General features: G+C 49.5%; 1 protein-coding gene across 2 annotated transcripts in view; it reads right to left on the reverse strand.

Annotated features, from left to right (window-relative positions):
• The window catches only part of FBXO31 (F-box protein 31), a 236,951-nt gene that overhangs the window by 67,786 nt on the left and 148,197 nt on the right, over positions 1-20,968 (reverse strand). The gene's annotated exons all lie outside the window — the stretch shown is intronic.

Here is a 20,968-nt window from a genome sequence, read left to right on the forward strand (position 1 = left end):
TATTTAGATATTTATTGGTTGAAGAGGAAGGTTTTCAGTTGTTTACGAAAGGTGAGCAGGTTCGGATTGGATCTTAGATGGAAGGGGAGAGAGTTCCATAACTTGGATGCGTTATAGGAGAAGCAGCGACCTCCTGCTCTAGCTCTTCGTATCTGTGGAACAGCAGTTAAAAAGGCTTTCGATGAGCGGAGTACTTTTTTGGGATGGTAGGGGGTGATCAAGGAATGATTGATCCACGGCCCCGATTTCCAGAAGGCTTGGTGGGTGATGCACATTGCCTTGAATTTTATTCTCTCTCTAACAGGGAGCCAATGCAGGGATTTCAGGCCAGACCCTATAGAGTATCTACGAGGAATTCCGAGGAGGGTGCGTGCAGCGCAGTTCTGGATCCGCTGAAGTTTGTTTAAGCAGTATTCTGGGGATCCCAGGTATAGAGCGTTGCTATAGTCTATACGAGACTGAATTAGGCCCTGGATGACTACCTGTTTTGCCTCAAAAGGGAGGAGTGGTAGGATTTTTTTCAGCTGCCTAATTAGGCCGAAGCAGGTTGCTGACACCTTGGTGACTTGTGTATTAAAAGTCAGGGCCTTGTCCAGCCATACTCCAAGACTCTTTATGTTGTCTTTGGGTGCGGGGGGATCGCCTAGACTAGGGGGCCACAGAAGCTCTAGAGTGGAAGGGGCCTGAGGGCCAAGGAGCATCAGCTCCGTCTTGTCCCCGTTGAGCTTTAAGCATGAGCTTGTCATCCAGCTCTTTACCTGCTCCAGACAGGGAATCAGGTTGGTTTGTGATTGCTGGCTGTCCTTGTGTGCAAGGGAGACCACTAGCTGAGTGTCGTCCGCATAGGTGACGATGGTAATGCCATGCGGACGAACAATCTCTGCCAGTGGTCTCATGTATGCATTGAAAAGCGTGGGGCTAAGTGAGGAACCCTGTGGCACCCCACACCCCAGAGGCTTACTTGCGGAGATTGAGGCTCCTTCAAAGACGCTGAAGGAACAGTCTTTTAAAAAGGATTTAAGCCAGGCTAGGGCTTCTCCCAATATTCCCAGACTTAGTAGACAGTGGAGGAGGATTTGATGGTTCACCGTGTCAAATGCGGCGCTCAGATCAAGGAGGATCACTGCCACTGCTCCTCCCTGATCTAAGATCCGCCTTGCCTTGAAAGATTGAGTGGTTGGATGTGAATGAGTAACTTAGTGGAAGAGAAAAGGGGAAAGATAGAGCTAATTACCTGGCAGTTAAAATTATACATAGAAGCAATTGGGATGAAGGATTTATGTAACAGGACCAGAGATTATAACAGGCAGCATTCCTTTACAGGGAGTCAATATGTGGACACCAATATTGGATTGAAGCGGTCTCTATTTCTGAAATTAATAATTAATTTGGCAACTGAATTTCGGAGACCTAGCATTTTCTTCTGAAGAGGGATGTTAGAACTTTTGAAAAGGATATTACAGTAGTCCAAGTTAAGGTGAATTTGTTTTAGAGTAATGATTCAAACTTTACATTTAGGACGGAATGTCATAGGGTTTTTAGGTAACAGAACCTCACCCCAACACTGCCTTGTGACTTTCTGTAAGCCGTGATGATTACTAATTTACTCTGACTGAGGCATATGGCAGCTTTATTTGGTAAGAGGTAGTTTACAAGGTAATGAACTTAATTCCGAACCATTTCCATTTAAGAAATAAAACACTTTTGCTGTGGAAGGCCTCCCTAGTTTCCCCAGAGTATTTCGAGACCCACTGATGGAAGCTTCAGATCTTCAACAATTCTATGACTGCAGAAGCCATGTCAGACCTTAAAAAAAAATCATTAAAATTTTACTAGACCTCTAGGTCTAGTAACTTGAATACTCTATTCGACTTAACTGTAATGTACTTGACCCATAAAATGGTCTCAAATTGTGTGATCCTAGACTAATATTTGATTTTACAGAGCCGCCTTTTTCTTCACTATCACATTTGTGCGAACCATCAAATATGCATTTCCAGCATTTCTGCTGTACAACCTCTTGTTTGGTTTAATACAATAAACATTTGCTCCATGTATAGTAAGAATCTAGCCCACATGTAGGGCACATATGGCCCCTGACTTGCCTCTTAATTCACTAATAGCATTGCCATCAGAGCATGAATATTTCTCAGTAGTTCATGTTTAAAATCTACTTTTAATAAATAGATTAAAAAAGCAATGATGTGGTAATCATTTACAAATAGCACATTTTCCATTGAAATGGCCAAAAATCTTCCCAGTAACTTAGTTTTACTGATACGACTGTATATCGTATTAACAATCTGAGAAAATTGGGTTTCAGCTAAAATATTTGTCATTTGTACATCATCAAATAAAATGTTCAGATTTGTTTTTAGCCTATTCACATCTGTTTTGCATCACACAGAATTACACAAAACATGCTTTCATAACTACTGAAATATATTTTGAAATGTCTGTAAAGTTCACTTACAAGATATTTAATGTTGTGCGTTAGAAAAAAAAACACCCTGAGATTCTACAGCCTTTCATTGCACACTCTGTGTACAGCACAATTGTCAGACAGTTCACTTTACAAAATCTTCTAAGGCTGAAGTCAGAGAAAGAAAAAAAATTATGAGAAAACAAACTGACTTTTGACGTCTCTGAACACAGAGCAAATGAAACAAGATAAAAACAAGATTTAAAGGCATCTTTATTGCTTATTCACTGACTGAGTGAACAGAACACCTCTTCCTTGTCAGCTTGCCGGAACGAGCCAGTAGGTCTTAAAAATAGCTCGCCATGAAAAAATATGACTCTCCTTAGGGAGTGGACAAGTAGGCCTCAATCCTATTAAGTTACTTCCAAATACTTTTTGGGATGAGAGGCCTCTGCATGAACTGGAAATGTTGCATGCAGTTTTTTCAGTCCTGCCCTATGTATTATTTCAGAGGGCTCATCTACCTACAAACTAAGTGAGGCAGCTCATTCTTCCACAAAATTGTTCATAACAGAGAGGTGAATGATGGAGGTGGCAGCAAATTTAGTTCAGGGATGAATGCCTCTTTTAAATGTCTCATTTACCTGACTACAAGCTCTGCTGAAGGTCAGTCCAGTGCCCTATATCACAGGTTCCTTACATATTCTTAGGTGTAAGTACCATATTTATGCATCTGCTTGGGTACCATGTATGTGTGCTTCACTGTATACAATGAAAGAAAAGTATCCATGGCTGCACAAAATAGTGGCCTCCATGTAGGCTGTTATATGTCCATGCTGGACATGACAGCCAACATCTCCCACACTTGGTACTCCTCTGAAACTGTAGCATGTTGTTGAGAGGTGAAGGCTTCCTCATCTCTTACATTTTTCACAGTAAGTTTCCTCTCCTCTTTGAAACCCAGCCTTCTCCTATTTTCCACATGGCTCGCTTTCACCTAGCAACAGCAACTGTATATTTGCACAAGTTTGGGTTAAATAGACAACTCAACATTTACCATTACAAACTTGCTTGTAATGGTAATGATGTTGCAGCACGTACTTGGGGCTTGGTGGACAACTTATTTTCAATGAAGACCCGAGGCTCTTAATTGAACTCTTTGTCTGGGCGCCCACTGATGCTGGCCAGAAACTAGGATTCCACAAGATAAGCTTGATGCTGGTAAGGACTATTTCTGTCTTGTAGGAATTCAGTTTGAGAGGTTTATTATTTATCTAATCCCGGATGAATAGTACTGTATTTTGAAAGGCAGTTTTTGATTTCCAGGAGCTAATGATAGCTAACAGCAATTGCATATTGTCTGCACAGTAGTAAATCTTTACCTTCATCTTGACCATAGCATACACCAGGTGGTGTAAAAATAGACTGAAGAGAAGGGGAGACAGAGAGGACCTATGGGGCGCTCCATAAGAGAGTTGAACCTTGGGGGAGCTGAATGGGGGTAGGCAGACTAACTGACAACTGTCAGTCTAGTGCTGGGCCCTGTAAGCCTGTAGCTCCGACACAGTTGATCAGTAGTAAATGGTCAACTGCGTCGAAAGCTGCCGAAAGGTCAGGAAGTACCAGCGCCTGAGGGCTGCCCCTGTCCGCTTCTTCCCTCATGTCATCTATGACTGAAAGGATAACTGCTTAGGAGAGTGAGCTGGTCGGAAGCCTGCTTGATGTGGGTCGAGGAAATGAGTGTCCTCTAGGAAGGAACACAGGCAACTGGCCACATGTGACCTCAGAACCTTCGCTAGTTACGGTAGCAATGATATGGGGCAATAGCTTTTCAGAATGTGTGGGTCATCCCTAACTTTCTTTAATAGTGGAACCAATTTCGCCTCCTTAAAGGAGTTGAGGACCACTCCTTGACTCAGGGTGTTATTGAGAAGGGATAAGGCTGTGTCCCGAAAGGAGAATACTTCTTTTAGGACCTTTGGAGGGCATATATCATACGGAGACCCCGACTTTACTTTAGTTAGCAGGTCCAGGATGGCGGCCCACTCAGACAGATGTAGAAGGGTTCATGGCATTGATTAGAATTTTTGCAATGGGAGGCCTAAGACGGACACTGTCTTTCATCGTTTTGATCTTATCTGTAAAGAAAAGGTTGAGTGTGTTACACTAGCTTCTGTGTACGTGGGATCGTTCTGGTCAGGATTGGATAATTTGGTGGCCATTGCGAAGATTTCTTTAGATTTTTTATTTGAATTGATTATTTTATCTGTGAAAACGACAGCTTGTATGATTGATTCTTTTATATTTTTTAAGGTGGAGTTTCTGGACGAATAATCTCTCCGCCAGCTGCATTAAGCTTGGCAGAGTTCAAGTTTAGCTGCTCGTAACTCTTCAGAAAACCATTTAGATGTGTTGTATCATTTAGTCGGTCTGGGTTTCCAGAGAGGGGCATGCAAGTTGCTAGTATCTGTTAACCAAGCCATAATTCCTTCCTCCTGCTGGTTGATATTGGTCTTTACGTCAAGAGGAGAAGTTGCCAATGGGGTGCAAAATGTTGTAGTGTTAACTCTGGTCTAAGTCCTGGAGGGAATTCCTGTGTTAGTTGAGGGTTTAGGGAGGACCAGATCAGTAAGTAAAAATGTAACTAAATATTGATCGAACCATGCATATGGCGTAACCATGAGGTTAGATATAAAGAGGTTAGTTGACCACACCGGATCAAATGTATGACCTTCAATGTGGGTGGGCATAGACATGTGCAGTTCAAACTTCAGACTACTTAGCATGTCAGAGAAAACCGGACGAGGACCCATCCATTTTCTTATTAGCCCAGTATTTAAAATCTCAGACTATCAATATTTTAGCATAGTCAATTACTAGAGGGGAAAGGAACTCTGCCAAAGTATGTGGGAAATGGGGCATATGGCCCGGCAGTCTATATATCAGAGCGCAGATGTGAGAGGAAGCAGCTGAGTCAAGTTTAATCATGAGGCTGTCGACATGACTCAAGACTGGTGAATTTCAGATTTTTCATGATTATAGCTGCCGCACCTCTGCGCGTTTTTCCCAGTGGTCTTTTGGCCTGGAGTAACAGTTTTCTTGATGAACAGCTAGTAAACTTGGGAAAGGATTCCAATGTTAGCCAGGTTTCTGATAGTATTAATATATGAGGCATGTCAGAGTCCAATAGATGATATATTTCTAGTTGGTGTTTTACCATAGATCTAGTGTTGCGATAAAAACTGTGATCTGGTTAGAAGTGTTAGGAGTATCGCTACAAATCCTGGAGAGGGGGAATCACAGTTTTAATCGATTCAATGAACGAGCCATTCCTGTTAAGTAGCCCTAGGCTGGAGAGGTAAAGTAAAATGGAGGGGGCGAGTTGGGATTTTACCCATTGAAGCTCTCTAAGTTCATTAGGCATATAGGTGATTTTTTGAGCATATTAACTGGCCCCTGGCCCTGGTGCAGACAGGATTGCCTTTGGCACACCTACGGGGTGCCAGTGCTGCTGCTATTTCAGGGCTGCAAGTTCTTTCAGACTTCACCCATCTTCCCATTGGTTGGTTCACTCCCAGCCAAGCGAGCGCCCTTGAGCGTCTGCCATGGCTAACAGTGGTGAAGTAATGTGCGACAGCAGGGTTAAAAGTGCAAGGTTAAAGCAAAGTTAAGTCAAAAAGCAAACAACTTGATTGAGAAGCATTAAAAACACTGAATGCGGTGTGAGGCAGTAAGCTCAACCGCGGTGCTGCAGACATTTCACTGTAGCAGTGAAGGTATGTGCAAATAGCAGGGTTTAAAGTGCAAGGTCAAAGCAAAGTTAAGTCAAGTCAAAAAAGTTTGGTTAATTGTTCTAACCAAACATGGACTAGCAACATGGCATAGGATTATTACCCAATTTATCCCAATATGGTTAGAAACTGGCTGACAAATGTGAGGGGTTAAAAGTTGTAAGAAAAAACAGATTCCATGTAGAGGAATGTGTGACCTTTTTTTACCTGCATATTATCACATTAAAGGTATTTTGATTGCAAGGACTAGAAGGGTAATGAAATGGGAGTTAGCATCATAGTTCTTACAGTCATTAATTTATAATGGGAGCACAGCCAACATTAAGGTCTTTGCCCATGTGCTTCATCCTTCGTGCCCGTAGGAATGTGCCAAGTGGTGTAAGCTCCGATCACGGCCTAAGACACCGCCTCGACCATGAAAAGCATCCACTCTGGGGCCCCCACCGACCCCTTCCCCCCTCACATCTACCACAGAGCCACAGCCGCCATCGCACCCGAACTACAATGCACTATCAACACCACCTTCAAAAGAGGCACCTTCCCAGGCGACTGGAAGCGCACAGAAGTCAGACCCCTGCTCAAAAAGCCCACAGCTGACCCCACTGACCTCAAGAACTATCGGCCCCTCTTGCTCCTCCCCTTCGCAGCCAAAGTTGCAGAGAAAACAGTCAACAGGAAACTGACACAATTCATTGAAGAGAACGCGGTCCTCGACCCGTCCTAATCCGGATTCCGAAGCAACCACAGCACAGAGACCGCACTACTCGCCGCCACAGATGACATCCGCACCCTCCTGGACCAATGCCACTCCGCAGCCCTCATCCTACTCGACCTATCAGCGGCCTTCAACGCTATCTCCCACCGCACACTAGTTACCATACTACACAACGCAGAAGAAACAACAACAACAAGAAACAGCCCTGGACTGGATCCGATCATTACACACAGGAAGAAGCCAAAGGATCAGACTTCCACCCTTCCTCTCCGACCCCACGAAAATCACCTGCGGAGTCCCACAGGGTTCATCACTGAGCCCCACCCTCTTCAACAAGTACAAGGCCCCCCTCGCAGCCATCGTCCGACAACACGGCCTCAATAACGTATCCTACGCCGACAACACCCAGCTCATCCTCTCCCTCACCAAAGACCCCACCACTGCCAAACTCCACTTCCAGAAAGGAATGCAAGACATCGTAGTCTGGATGACCAACAGCTGCCTGAAGCTCAATGCTGAGAAGATAGAAGTCCTCGTCCTCTGTACCACCCCTTCTGCATGGGACAGCACCTGGTGGCCAACCGCCCTCAGACGCCCACCTACCCCCTCAGACCATGCCAAGAACCCCAGCATCGTACTCGACTCATCACTCACCATGAACTGACAGGTCAATGGCGTCTCCTCCAGCTGCTTCAACACCCTCCGTAAGACCTTCAAGTGGATCCCCCCCTGAGTCAAGGAAGACAGTCACCCATGCACTCATCACCAGCAGACTCGACTATGGAAATGCACTCTACGCCGACGTCCCTTCTCCGCAAACTCCAGACAATACAGAACACCGCCGCCAGACTCGTCCTCGGAATCCCCCGACACAAACACATCAGCCAACACCTACGTAGTCTCCACCGGCTCCCAGTGGAGAAAAGAGTCCCCTTCAAACTCCTCACTCACGTCTACAAATGCCTACACAACAACTGACCCAAATACCTCAACAACAGAATACATTTCCACGTACCCAAAAGAAACCTCTGATCTTCCATCCTCACACTGCCCGAAACCCCGCGCATCCACAGAGCCAGAGCAGGCGGAAGATACTTCTCTCACATTACAGTCAAGACCTGGAACGAGCTACCGGCAGACATCAGACGGACCCCCTACCTAAATACCTTCAGGAAGACCCTCAAATCCTGGCTCTTCGGCTAAACAGACCTGTGGACCCCCCCCCCCCCCCCTTCTCCCCCTCAGCGACTTGAGACCCTCACGGGTGAGTAGCGTGCTTACGATTCCCTGATTGATTGAAGCTCACCTCCTGGTGCTCTAGGCACAGTGAGCATTAGATATGGCCTACAGAGTCCTGGGCTACCTGGCCTCTTTCTTCTGACCACCCCATGTATTGTCTTTTTAACAAAATTATGACCAGGGATTTTCACAGTTGAGTCTGTTTAACTCTATTTTTTCTTTCGATCAATGCTAATATTGGGATCTTACACCTGGAGTCTGGCAACAACGGCGTATGCATTTTCTCAGGGGATAAGCACCTGGCATAAGTGTTGTGGAGCTTATATGTGTGATGCTTATGCGCTTGAGTGGGCTCCTTCATTAGTGTGTAACTAGGAGTTTTAATGACGCTAAAGCTTTTGCCTATGATGATCTTCACAGAGAGCACAATATATGTCTTGATTAAAGTGCCCTTCCTTGTTTTGGGAAGTTCTGTGGGGGTAATCTCATTAGAACCAGCGTACCAAGCATAACATTTCTGCTTTAGAGTCTTAAGTATTGTTACCTGGATTTTGCTGCAAGTGTTACATTTATCGGCATGATTTCTTTGTTAGATTGTGGTTGTAAAAAATGTGTATTCATCTACCCCAAAAGAAATTCTGATTACAAGTACAAAAACAAATGACATGAACTTTCCGAACCATGAAAAACATCAGTGTTAGGAATCTTGAAAACCGAGTTACTTACCTTTGGTAATTCTCTTTCGAGTAGATACTATGTAAATGCAGATTCCTCACCTTCTGAATATTACTCAGGCATCAGACTGGCGCTGGAAACATTTCTAGCAGTACCTCTGCGCTCTTGTAGGTTGCACCATGCGGCTCCTTACATATGCTATTCTGCTCTGGGAATGACGTTGTAGCTTATATAGGCAACACTCCTTCTTGCTGATGTCAGTTGCTTTTGAAGATGTCAAGACCCCAGACGCGCAGCCCCAAAAGAAAATTGGCTGGGACTAGTGTGCAGATTCCAAGACTTGAGATCTTATTAATGGATATTCTACAATGAACAGAACAGGAAGGTCGGTGAGGAATTTAGGGTTAGAATGTCTACCAGAAGGAGCATTACTGAAGGAAAGTAATGTGTTCTTCTGATGGAGACCATCTGCAGGTTCATCACCTTTTAAATATACGCCAAAGCAAGACCTGTTTGGAGGAGAGTCTGTGAATGGACTCAAACTAAAAAGTGCTCAGGAATGAGCAGATAAAATGCCCCTGTCTGTGAACTTCGTTGTCCAGACAGTAGTGCTTCATGAAAGTATGGAGTAACGCCCTTGCAGCTGCCTGGAAGATGTCCAGGACAGAACTCTGCATGCCAATGCAGTAGTAGCAGCTTCAGTTCTGGTGCAATGAGCTCAGAGGCTGCTTCACAGCCAACGCACAGCAGATCTTAATGCAGAGCACAATCCATCGGGAGATGGTCCACTCCTGTATGGCCTTTCCTTTTTTCATTACAGCGAACCCCACAAACAGCTAATCATCCTCCAGTGTTCTGTGGTATGATCAATGTAAATTCACATTGCTTTCTTGGGGTCCAAGTGATTGAGTCTCTCCTCCTCCTTGTAGGAGTGAGACAGAGCATAAAATCAATCAATCAATCAATCAAGACATTTATAGAGCGCACTACTCACCTGTAGGGTCTCAAGGCGCTAGGAGGGGGGGGGTGCCGTTACTGCTCGAACAGCCAGGTCTTGAGCTTCTTCCTGAAGGAGAGGTGGTCTTGGGTCAGGCTCAGGTCGGTTGGGAGGGAGTTCCAGGTCTTGGCGGCCAGGTAGGAGAAGGACCTTCCTCCTGTTGTCGCTCTTCGGATGCGGGGGACGGCGGCGAGGGCGTGGCTGGTTGATCTGAGGTGGTGCTTGGGAGCGTAGAAGTTGATTCGGTTGTTGAGGTAGCTCGGGCCTTGGTCGTGTAGGGCTTTGTGTGCGTGGGTGAGGAGACGGAAGGTGATTCTTTTGTTGACGGGGAGCCAGTGCAGGTCTCTCAGATGTCCGGAGATGTGGCTGTTTCGTGGGATGTCGAGGATGAGTCTGGCTGAGGCGTTCTGGATCCGCTGGAGTCTCTTCTGGAGCTTGCCGGTGGTTCCGGCGTAGAGGGCGTTGCCGTAGTCCAGTCGGCTGGTGACGAGGGCCTGGGTGACAGTCTTCCTGGTCTCGGTGGGGATCCACCAGAAGATCTTCCGTAGCATGCGCAGGATGTTGAAGCACGACGAGGAGACGGCGTTGACTTGTCTGGTCATGGAGAGGGAGGAGTCCAGGATGAAGCCCAGGTTGCGTGCGTGGTCCGTCGGTTTGGGTGCGGTGCCCAGGGCGGGGGGCCACCAGGAGTCGTCCCAGGCGGAGGGCGAGGATCCCAGGATGAGGACCTCCGTCTTGTCTGAGTTCAGTTTCAGGCGGCTGGTCGTCATCCACTCGGCTACATCTCTCATCCCTTCATGTAGGTTGGCTCTGGCGGCGGCGGGGTCGTTGGTCAGGGAGAGGATTAGCTGGGTGTCGTCGGCGTAGGAGATTATGTTGAGGTTGTGTTGGCGTGCGATGGCCGCGAGGGGGCTCATGTAGACGTTGAAGAGGGTGGGACTCAACGAGGATCCTTGAGGGACGCCGCAGATGACTTCGGTGGCCTCTGACTTGTACGGTGGTAGGCGGACTCTCTGTGTTCTTCCGTCGAGGAAGGAGGTGATCCATTCCAGTGCCTTCTCCTGGATTCCGAAGTTGCCGAGGCGCTGCACTAGGGTGCGGTGGCAGACAGTGTCGAAGGCCGCGGAGAGGTCCAGGAGGATGAGGGCCGCTGTTTCTCCGTTGTCCATCATGGCTCGGATGTCATCGGTGGCAGCGATGAGGGCGGTCTCGGTGCTGTGGTTGGCTCGGAAGCCAGACTGTGAGGGGTCGAGGGATCCATTCGTCTCGAGGAAGGCGGCCAGCTGTTTGTTGACGTTCTTTTCGATGACTTTGGCCGGGAACGGGAGGAGCGAGATGGGACGGTAATTCTTGAGTTCGGTGGGGTCCGCTGTAGGTTTCTTGAGTAGAGCGCTGAGTTCTGCGTGCTTCCAGCTCTCCGGGAAGGTGGCGGTGTCGAAGGAGGTGTTGATAATGTCCCGCAGGTGGGGTGCGATGACAACGTCGGCCTTGTTGAAGACGTGGTGAGGGCAGGGGTCGGTCGGAGATCCGGAGTGGACGGAGTTCATTGTGCGGATGGTGTCTTCGGTGCTGATCGGAGTCCAGGCGCGGAGGGTGGTGGTGGGTGGCGTTGCTGCGGTTGTGGCGTGCGTCGGTTGGATGCTGAAGCTGTTGTGTATGTCCGCGATTTTGTTGTGGAAGTAGGAGGCGAGGGAGTTGCAGAGGTCTTGCGACGGGGTGATGTCGTTGATTCCGGCGTTGGGGTTGGAGAGCTCTTTCACGATGTTGAAGAGTTCCTTGCAGTTGTGTGCGTTGTTGTCCAGCCGGTCCTTGTATGCATTTTTCTTGGTGGCGCGGATCAGTTGGTGGTGTTTCCGGGTGGCGAGCTTGAGGGTGTTCATGTTGTCCATTGTTGGTTCCCTTCTCCATACTTTCTCGAGGGCTCGGCAGTTCTTCTTGGAGCTCTTGAGTTCGTCGGTGAACCATGGGGCTTTCTTGCTGCTGGGTCTGCTGGGCGGGGTCCTCAGCGGGGCGAGTTCGTCCGCGCAGTTGCTGATCCACTTCGTGAGGTTGTCGGCGGCCTGGCTGGGGTTCGCTGAGTCGGCAGGAGGGTGCTGGCTCAGGGAGGCGGTGAGCTGGTCGGCTGTGATCTTGTTTCCAGCTTCTTCGGGAGTTCTGTAGCGTGGCTGAAGGCGATGTCTTTGCTGGATGAGAAGACGGCGTCGAGTGTGTGTCCGGCGAGGTGGGTGGGGGTGGACACCAGCTGCTTGAGTCCGAGGTTGGCGAGGTTGTCGAGCAGGGTGATGGTGTTACGGTCGCTGTTGTTCTCCAGGTGGAAGTTGAGGTCCCCCAGGAGGATGTAGTCGGCGGAGGGGAGGGCATGCGGGCTGATGAAGTCGGCGATGTCCTCGCTGAATCGTGTGCGTGGTCCCGGGGGTCGGTAGATCAGGGTGCCTCTGAGGGTGGTCTTCGGGTCGGTGTGGATCTGGAAGTGCAGGTGTTCGGCGGTGGTCAGGGTGTCGTCGGTGTTGGTCGTGATGCGGATGGTGTCTCTGTGGATGATGGCGATGCCTCCTCCCGTCTGGTTGGCGGTGCGGTCCCTCCGAGTGATCTTGTAGCCCTCTGGGATGGCGATGGCGATGTTGGGCGCTGAGGAGGCGTTCATCCAGGTCTCCGTGAGGAAGGCGATGTCAGGGGCTGTGGTGTCGAGAAGGTTCCAGAGTTCGATGGCGTGTCTGTGGACGGAGCGGGTGTTGAGCAGGATGCACTTGAGGTGGTTGCTGCTGGTGTTCGGCTTGGCGGGTGCTGGTGCTGAGTAGGTCCGGATGCAGGTGAACATGCAGGCGTGGCAGCTGAAGGGTCCGTGGGTGTGCCTCGGGGTGGCTCGGTGGCATCCCGGGATGCCGCCGGTGTTGAGTGCGATGAGTTCGGCGGCGTTGTAGGTTCGTCGGGTCGGCATTCGTCGGTGGGGGCCAGGGGTCCTGGCACTGGGCGCGGTCCAGGCGCGGACGGGCGCAGACGGGCTTACCTTTGGCGCGCCTTCGGCACACAATCGGCGCGCCCGATGCGCGTCAACGCTGCGCGTTCGCACGGTCGCCATATATGGCGAAGTGCGCGGGGGGCGGAGCAGCTGGGAGGCGGGAGCGGGGAGGGTACAGAAGGCAAAAAGGGGCGGGGTTAGCGGTGGTGGCAGGAAGCGGGGAGCGGGGAGGGAGAACGAAGGGGCCAAACAGACAAGCAAACAAGCAATACAGAAGGTAAAAGGCAGATACAAGGTACAGGCAACACTAAATACAGTTCAGGATAACAATGACGACGGGGGCAGGTCAGGCGGTCACGGACCACGCTGCTAGAGGCAGGGGGCGTGGTCACGCGGCGGAGCTTGGCCGGCGAGGCAGAAGGCGGGGAAGACGCACGCAGCAGCTGGTGGCCGTGCGGCGCGGGGGTGTCCTAGAACTAGGTCACACTCACCTGCGTCGCACGGTCGCCATATATGGCCAAGTGCGCGGGGGGCGGAGCAGCTGGGAGGCGGGAGCGGGGAGGGTACAGAAGGCAAAAAGGGGCGGGGTTAGCGGTGGTGGCGGGGAGCGGGGAGGGAGAACGAAGGGGCCAAACAGACAAGCAAACAAGCAATACAGAAGGTAAAAGGCAGATACAAGGTACAGGCAACACTAAATACAGTTCAGGATAACAATGACGACGGGGGCAGGTCAGGCGGTCACGGACCACGCTGCTAGAGGCAGGGGGCGTGGTCACGCGGCGGAGCTTGGCCGGCGAGGCAGCGAGGCAGAAGGCGGGGAAGACGCACGCAGCAGCTGGTGGCCGTGCGGCGCGGGGGTGTCCTAGAACTAGGTCACACTCACCTGCGTCGCACGGTCGCCATATATGGCCAAGTGCGCGGGGGGGCGGAGCAGCTGGGAGGCGGGAGCGGGGAGGGTACAGAAGGCAAAAAGGGGCGGGGTTAGCGGTGGTGGCGGGAAGCGGGGAGCAGGGAGGGAGAACGAAGGGGCCAAACAGACAAGCAAACAAGCAATACAGAAGGTAAAAGGCAGATACAAGGTACAGGCAACACTAAATACAGTTCAGGATAACAATGACGACGGGGGCAGGTCAGGCGGTCACGGACCACGCTGCTAGAGGCAGGGGGCGTGGTCACGCGGCGGAGCTTGGCCGGCGAGGCAGCAGGCGGGGAAGACGCACGCAGCAGCTGGTGGCCGTGCGGCGCGGGGGTGTCCTAGAACTAGGTCACACTCACCTGGGTCGCACGGTCGCCATATATGGCCAAGTGCGCGGGGGGGCGGAGCAGCTGGGAGGCGGGAGCGGGGAGGGTACAGAAGGCAAAAAGGGGCGGGGTTAGCGGTGGTGGCGGGAAGCGGGGAGCGGGGAGGGAGAACGAAGGGGCCAAACAGACAAGCAAACAAGCAATACAGAAGGTAAAAGGCAGATACAAGGTACAGGCAACACTAAATACAGTTCAGGATAACAATGACGACGGGGGCAGGTCAGGCGGTCACGGACCACGCTGCTAGAGGCAGGGGGCGTGGTCACGCGGCGGAGCTTGGCCGGCGAGGCAGCGAGGCAGAAGGCGGGGAAGACGCACGCAGCAGCTGGTGGCCGTGCGGCGCGGGGGTGTCCTAGAACTAGGTCACACTCACCTGCGTCGCACGGTCGCCATATATGGCCAAGTGCGCGGGGGGGGGGGGCGGAGCAGCTGGGAGGCGGGAGCGGGGAGGGTACAGAAGGCAAAAAGGGGCGGGGTTAGCGGTGGTGGCGGGAAGCGGGGAGCGGGGAGGGAGAACGAAGGGGCCAAACAGACAAGCAAACAAGCAATACAGAAGGTAAAAGGCAGATACAAGGTACAGGCAACACTAAATACAGTTCAGGATAACAATGACGACGGGGGCAGGTCAGGCGGTCACGGACCACGCTGCTAGAGGCAGGGGGCGTGGTCACACGGCGGAGCTTGGCCGGCGAGGCAGCGAGGCAGAAGGCGGGGAAGACGCACGCAGCAGCTGGTGGCCGTGCGGCGCGGGGGTGTCCTAGAACTAGGTCACACTCACCTGCGTCGCACGGTCGCCATATATGGCCAAGTGCGCGGGGGGGCGGAGCAGCTGGGAGGCGGGAGCGGGGAGGGTACAGAAGGCAAAAAGGGGCGGGGTTAGCGGTGGTGGCAGGAAGCGGGGAGCGGGGAGGGAGAACGAAGGGGCCAAACAGACAAGCAAACAAGCAATACAGAAGGTAAAAGGCAGATACAAGGTACAGGCAACACTAAATACAGTTCAGGATAACACCAGCAGGATGATGGTTTGAAAGACGTGGAATGGCGTTCGGCAAGAAAGATGGACACGCCTGCAGAACCAGTTTGTCCGGGAAAAAGGTGGTGTACAGCGAGTTGACAGTGAGCTTGAAGCTCGCTTAAGTGACTCACCAATGTTATGGCAATGAGGAACACTGTCTTTAGGGTGAGAACTGCAAGGGACAGCTGTGGAGCGGCTCCATGGGAGTACACATTAAATTGCTACGGACAAAGTTAAGGTCTCACTGTGGCATGACAAAGGGAAAGAGAGGAAACTGATGTGGTAGGCCTTCCAAAAAAACACTCACAACCGGTGATTTAAACAAACAATGAAGGTTGATCCCAGAACTGTAAAAAAGCCAAAAGATATCCTTTAACTGTATCCAGAGGAAAGTCTTCCAGGGAGAGGGCCAAAACAACAAACAACAGATAATTGTGCCTAAAGAACGTCTATCTAATGAGTGCTGCACCAAGTCACAAATCTGTCCTGACAGTCATATACAGTTTTTGTCAAGGGACACCTGGCTGCCAAGAGAAACACCCCAGAAAAAGGTTGAAGGTGTTCAGCTTTCACTGCTCAAACTCCATACATGGAGGCGAAGATTTTAAAAGGCCAGTTGCAGAAACCTGTCCGTTTACTGCGACACCTGGTCCTCATGGAGGGGCAGCCTAATCAAAGGCCCGATGTTCAGGCCCAGGCACTCTGGATATCGTACTTTCCTTGCCCAATTCAGTGCTAGTGGGATGACTTGGGCCTGGTCGATCTTGGTGATCTTTAGAACTCAGGCCAGAGGAGGTGATCAGCAGAAAGACATACACCCTAGGCTGAAAGTGTCTCCACGATAGAGATGCCATCGAACTTCCAATGCGCAGAACTGCTGACATTGCACATTCCCTGCAGTGGTGAACAGATTGAGCCAAGGTTCTCCCCATTTGCTGAAATGACCTTGCACTATCTATCGGTGCAACTGCCATTCATGATCAGCTGGTCGCCTTCAGCAGAGTTTGTCCACAATGGCATTCAAGGAGCCTGCCACATGGCTCACCACTACAAAAATGCCTAGATGGCCCTTCCATTTCCAGAGGCACAGAGTCTTCTGGAACAGGGACTGTGACCCCATCTCACCCTTTTATTGAAATGCTACATGGCGAAGGTGTCGACCATAATCACCCATCCCAGCCTCTCCTTGATGGAAGGAAGGAAGGCTTTCAATGCCAAGCAGATGACAACTCAAGAGGGCTGCTGTAGTGCCAGGACTCCCCCAGAGACCAGAGGCTCAGAGCTCCACCTATCCCAGGTGGCTGCCACAATCCACGAGTGACGCATTGGTCACTACTTTTAGCTCGGGTGAAGTAGGGGGAGGGGTCTTTTTGGACCCAACTAAGGTCTTGTACCACAAACTGCAGTTCTTTTGCAGTCTCTTCCAAAATCTGGACATGGTCTGAGAAGTTCCCTGGATGTTCCCTTGATGTTGTGGCCAATGAGGCTTCAGATTCAACTGCAGAGCCTGCGTATGCCGCTAGTGTGCTTGACCAGCAACCATGAGTCTCTCTCACTGAAATTCAGGACCAAGGCTAAAAGACTCAGATAATAGCCTGAATATCATGAACTCGCCTTTCTGGGAAAAACACACAAAACCCAACCGTGTCCTGAATGGCTCAGATGAAAGAGAGCATCTGTGAAGGAGCCAGATGTGACTTTGTTATGTTGATAGTGAACCCCAAAGATGACAGGCGGTTCTCTACAGTCTGAAGGTGGTTGATGGTTGCCTGGGTAAAGCCTGCCTTCAACAGCCAGTCATCGAGGTAGAGGGAAGACTGGAACCCCAACCTCCGTAGGTGTGCTACAGCACTGCCATCACTTTTGTGAACATCAGAAGGGCACCACTTACACCAAAGTGGAGCACCGCAAGCTGAAAATGCTCCTGTCCTACCATGAACCTCAGGTAGTGTCAATGGGCCTGCAGGACGGGAATATGGACATAGGTGTTCTGCAGATCCAAGGCCACCATTGAGTTTTCAGGTTCCTGGGCAGACAGGACCTGGGCCATGGTGAGCATTCTGAATCTATCCTCACAGAGGAAGGCATTGAAAGGGTGCAAGTCTTAAAAAGGACGAACATATTTGTCCTCCCTTGGCACCAGAAAGTAGCTGGAATAATACCTATGGCCCACTTCTGGAGCAAGCACCATCTCAATAACCCTTTTGGCTTAAAGGGCTTGCACTTCAGGTCATAAGATGGTCAAATTGTCCTCAGTCAGTCTGGCGAGGGATGGGGTGGGGGAGTGGTTATGAACTGCAGGGAGTATACCTTCTCCACACGCTACAGCACACACCTGTCCAATGTTATGACCTGTCAACCTGAAAAGAATGGTTAGATCCTGCCTCCAACCCAGGGGTTGTGCTTCATTAAGGGCATGCTAAAAGGGTTTGGCAGGCAGAGTGTTGGAGGATGGCAGGAGGCTGACTAGCTTGTTGATCCTGAGACTCAGTGGGTGTCGCAATCTCAGCCATAAAATGGCCAAGCACCTTGTTGAGATTGAAGTGGACGGAGCACGGGGTGCCTTTGAGACAAAAGGAATGATAGGGATGATGCGGCTGGCGAGTCGAGACAGGTTAACCCAGGAACATGCAACAGCACTGCTCTCTTTGAACTGCCCCAGTGTGGAAGCAGGCTTGTCCACAAAAACGACCCGTCAAAGCACATGTCCAGTAGGCGAACTACACATCGTGTAAAGAAACAGCTGACCGCAGCAAAGAGTGGCGATGAATGGCGCCACTGCTGCAAATGGCTCACTCTATGAAACTGGTGGTGTCTAGGCCACAACGAATTCTGAGTTTGGCTAAGTCACAACCGTCCTGTATGGATTCTATCAGAACAGGTCAAAGGTCTTTCACGGCACTGGGGAGGACTTGAGCCCCCAAAGAGGGTGGGAATATTGCCCAATCACGTTCTGGCATTGACAGGCTAGAGTGCCAAACTGGTAAAAGGAAACCCTCTCCCTAAAGGTCTTACACTTCACGACTCCCAACCAGGGAAGACATCGGAAAAGTATTCAAACTTGTCCGACTAGTAGATGCCTACATCAATAAGCTCTCAGGAGAGGGTTGCGGAGGCAAAAATTCAGGGTCGGCAGAGGCAGGTCAGAGGTGTGCTGTAATATAGCGATTTACTGGGGGCCAGAGCAAGGCCTCGCAAAACCCCCTAAGGGAACCAGTTAGTGCCTCAATAAAGGTAGGAGGGGCTCGATAAAAGTTTGCCTCAGCTGGAAAACGTCAGTCAAAACATTGTTTTTGGCCATCTAAGGAGGGAAAATGGAGGTCTAGAACTTTGACAGCCCTCCACATGATCATCACATAGAAAGCACTTTTAGTGACAAGACTGGGGATGTGAGAAGGTCAGAAACAGAAGAGGTGTCAAGGCCACTGGCCTCTTGAGGGTCATCAGATTAATTCTCTTCATGGTAGGGTTGGCCAATTTCCTCACCTGCATCATAATCTCTGTCAGGATCTGTGCCAAACAAGGAATGCAATGTGTGGGATCATTCTTGTGGAGGTGGGATGCAAAGATCAGACTGCGGTTTGGCGGAAACCGGGTTGAACCCCAGCCGAGGCCTCAGAGTTGGAGAGCACAATGGGACCTCATCCGCTGGCATCTGCATAAATGCCCCACGAACCGGCGTGGAGTCTGTCCAGAAGCCAGGAAAGACCCACTGAGGGCAAACCCATTGGCAGTATACCAAATGGAGGGCTTCTCGGCTCCTTGATGCCCACAGGTGCATCAGTGGAAGTTGGAAGTGATTCGAAGAGTCAGAGCATGGCCTCATGAAACTCTTAGGTCTGCCTCAGTGTCTCAGATGGCCCTAGAAACTTGGATTGTGCCGGGACATGTTGCAAGATGGGTTCCAAAGTCGACTGGCTTTAGGAACAAGATTATGAAGAACGGTGACACACTTGCACCTTCTCAGGAGTACAAAAGTGGCGAGTAGAGACCAAGTCATACTTGATGTTTTTATGCTTTTTCTTTGACTTACCCAAAGATTTGGAAAGCAATGATAAATGACCTCAGGATCGACTTCGGCGACTTCTGGACGCAGAACTGAACTTTTACCTATCTTGACCGGGAATCTTCCAGAGCTTTGAGACGTAGAGTTTGCCTTCCGTATGACCTTCAGGTTCATTGATGTGCAGCCACTGCAGGCCTTAATCATGACTCAACCACAGGCATCACAGGCAAACCTGGCAGCCCTTACAGGGTTTAAAACATGTAATCTTGGGAGGTGACATTTCCCTTGCACACCGTTAAGACATTTTTGCAAAAGAGATCTCGAAGAGATAAAAGGGAGCTCTGGATCCGTGAAAGGAACGGAGGTCAGTGTGCAGCAGTGGCGTCTATATAGGCGATGAAAGTTATTTCCCAAGTGTAACTGCATCCGTGCAGAGCTACACGCCGTCACCTACTGGCGAATAGACGTACTGTTGGAAAAGTGTCCAGAGACAGCCCAATGCCCGAGGAATATTGAAAAGTGAGGAGTATGTGGTTCGACGTCGCAAACAGTAAATAGTATTTATTCTCAGATATCCTGGCACAACAAATGTCCAACAAATCAGAAGCTTTATTGCCCATTTGATTTATAAGTTGAACTGATGCTACAATTTTAGTTTCTTTTCTGTTCTTTTCTTTAGTTTCCTCCTAAGTAACTTCTGCTTAAAGTAGTTGCAAATGAACCAAGAGGCAGAAAAATGAATCTGAAGATGGTGCAGAGGCAAGATAGAGCTGCAACTCATCACAAAAAAGTTTTATTACATACATTCTCTCGCTGAAATCCAACTTTACCACCAAATGTTTTTTCTTTAGAAAAGCACTGTAAAATTTTAGATGCAACCAGATGACAGCAGAAACATGCACAGCATGTAAACCTATCCTAAAATCATGCTGCAAAACGTCTACTTTGACAACATGGACACAAACATTCAACGGTCTCTGAAATTCAAGACAAAAAGTATCACTCTTTCAAGATGTTTAAAATATATTTAGTTTTGCAGAGTTTTTGTTTCCTTGTTGTTTAACAAACCAGAAAAGCACTTTCCCACTCCATAAACAGAAAGAGTACAGTAGAAACATCAACACTATCTGAAAGAGACCTTACTTAAATATTGCCAGAACACAGCAATCAACAAGAGAAATTTGACAGGAGGCAAGGTTCTTATGTGATACTCTTAGAGTGTATTTTTTAGTGAGTCTGAGCTACTGAATTGTTTCAGCCAACTCTGCAGATTATCTAGCTGGTGGATCTTTTATTAAATAAAATATCTTTGTTCGTTTTACATTGAACCACACAATTGCATACACCTGTGTGCCAACAGGAGTATTTACCACAAAACTATAAGTATAAAGAGGAAGACTTGGCAAAGTAGCAATAATGTCACCACTCTGTTCAACTTGCTTCTCTTGCTACATACTAGCACATACGATTGCACCCCTGAAGATGCAGAGCTGATCGCTTCTATTTCTACCTCACACTAACATGAGACTGCCAAATGGGATGAAATGCCGGAATACATTTAAAATCATCACACAAGCTCTAAATGAAGAGGATAGTGTCCTCGTGCTTACCCAAACACATGGATTACGGTGTTGAGGGTGAGAGGGGGTGAGGAGGGATGAGTTATTGGAGGACTTCAATGTTCACAGACAAAGTGGGTTCTTCACTAATTAGTAATGATAAGATGCTGGAATTAAGGTGGCCACATTCAACTAATGCACTCATTCTGGGCGATTTATCAACTCTAAAAGCTTAGGCATCAACGAGCCTTTCAAATAAGTTTTCCCAACATAAAATAATTGTACATG

This window comes from Lissotriton helveticus, chromosome 12, assembly GCF_964261635.1.
Source record: "Lissotriton helveticus chromosome 12, aLisHel1.1, whole genome shotgun sequence".
In the NCBI taxonomy this organism is placed as follows: domain Eukaryota; kingdom Metazoa; phylum Chordata; class Amphibia; order Caudata; family Salamandridae; genus Lissotriton; species Lissotriton helveticus.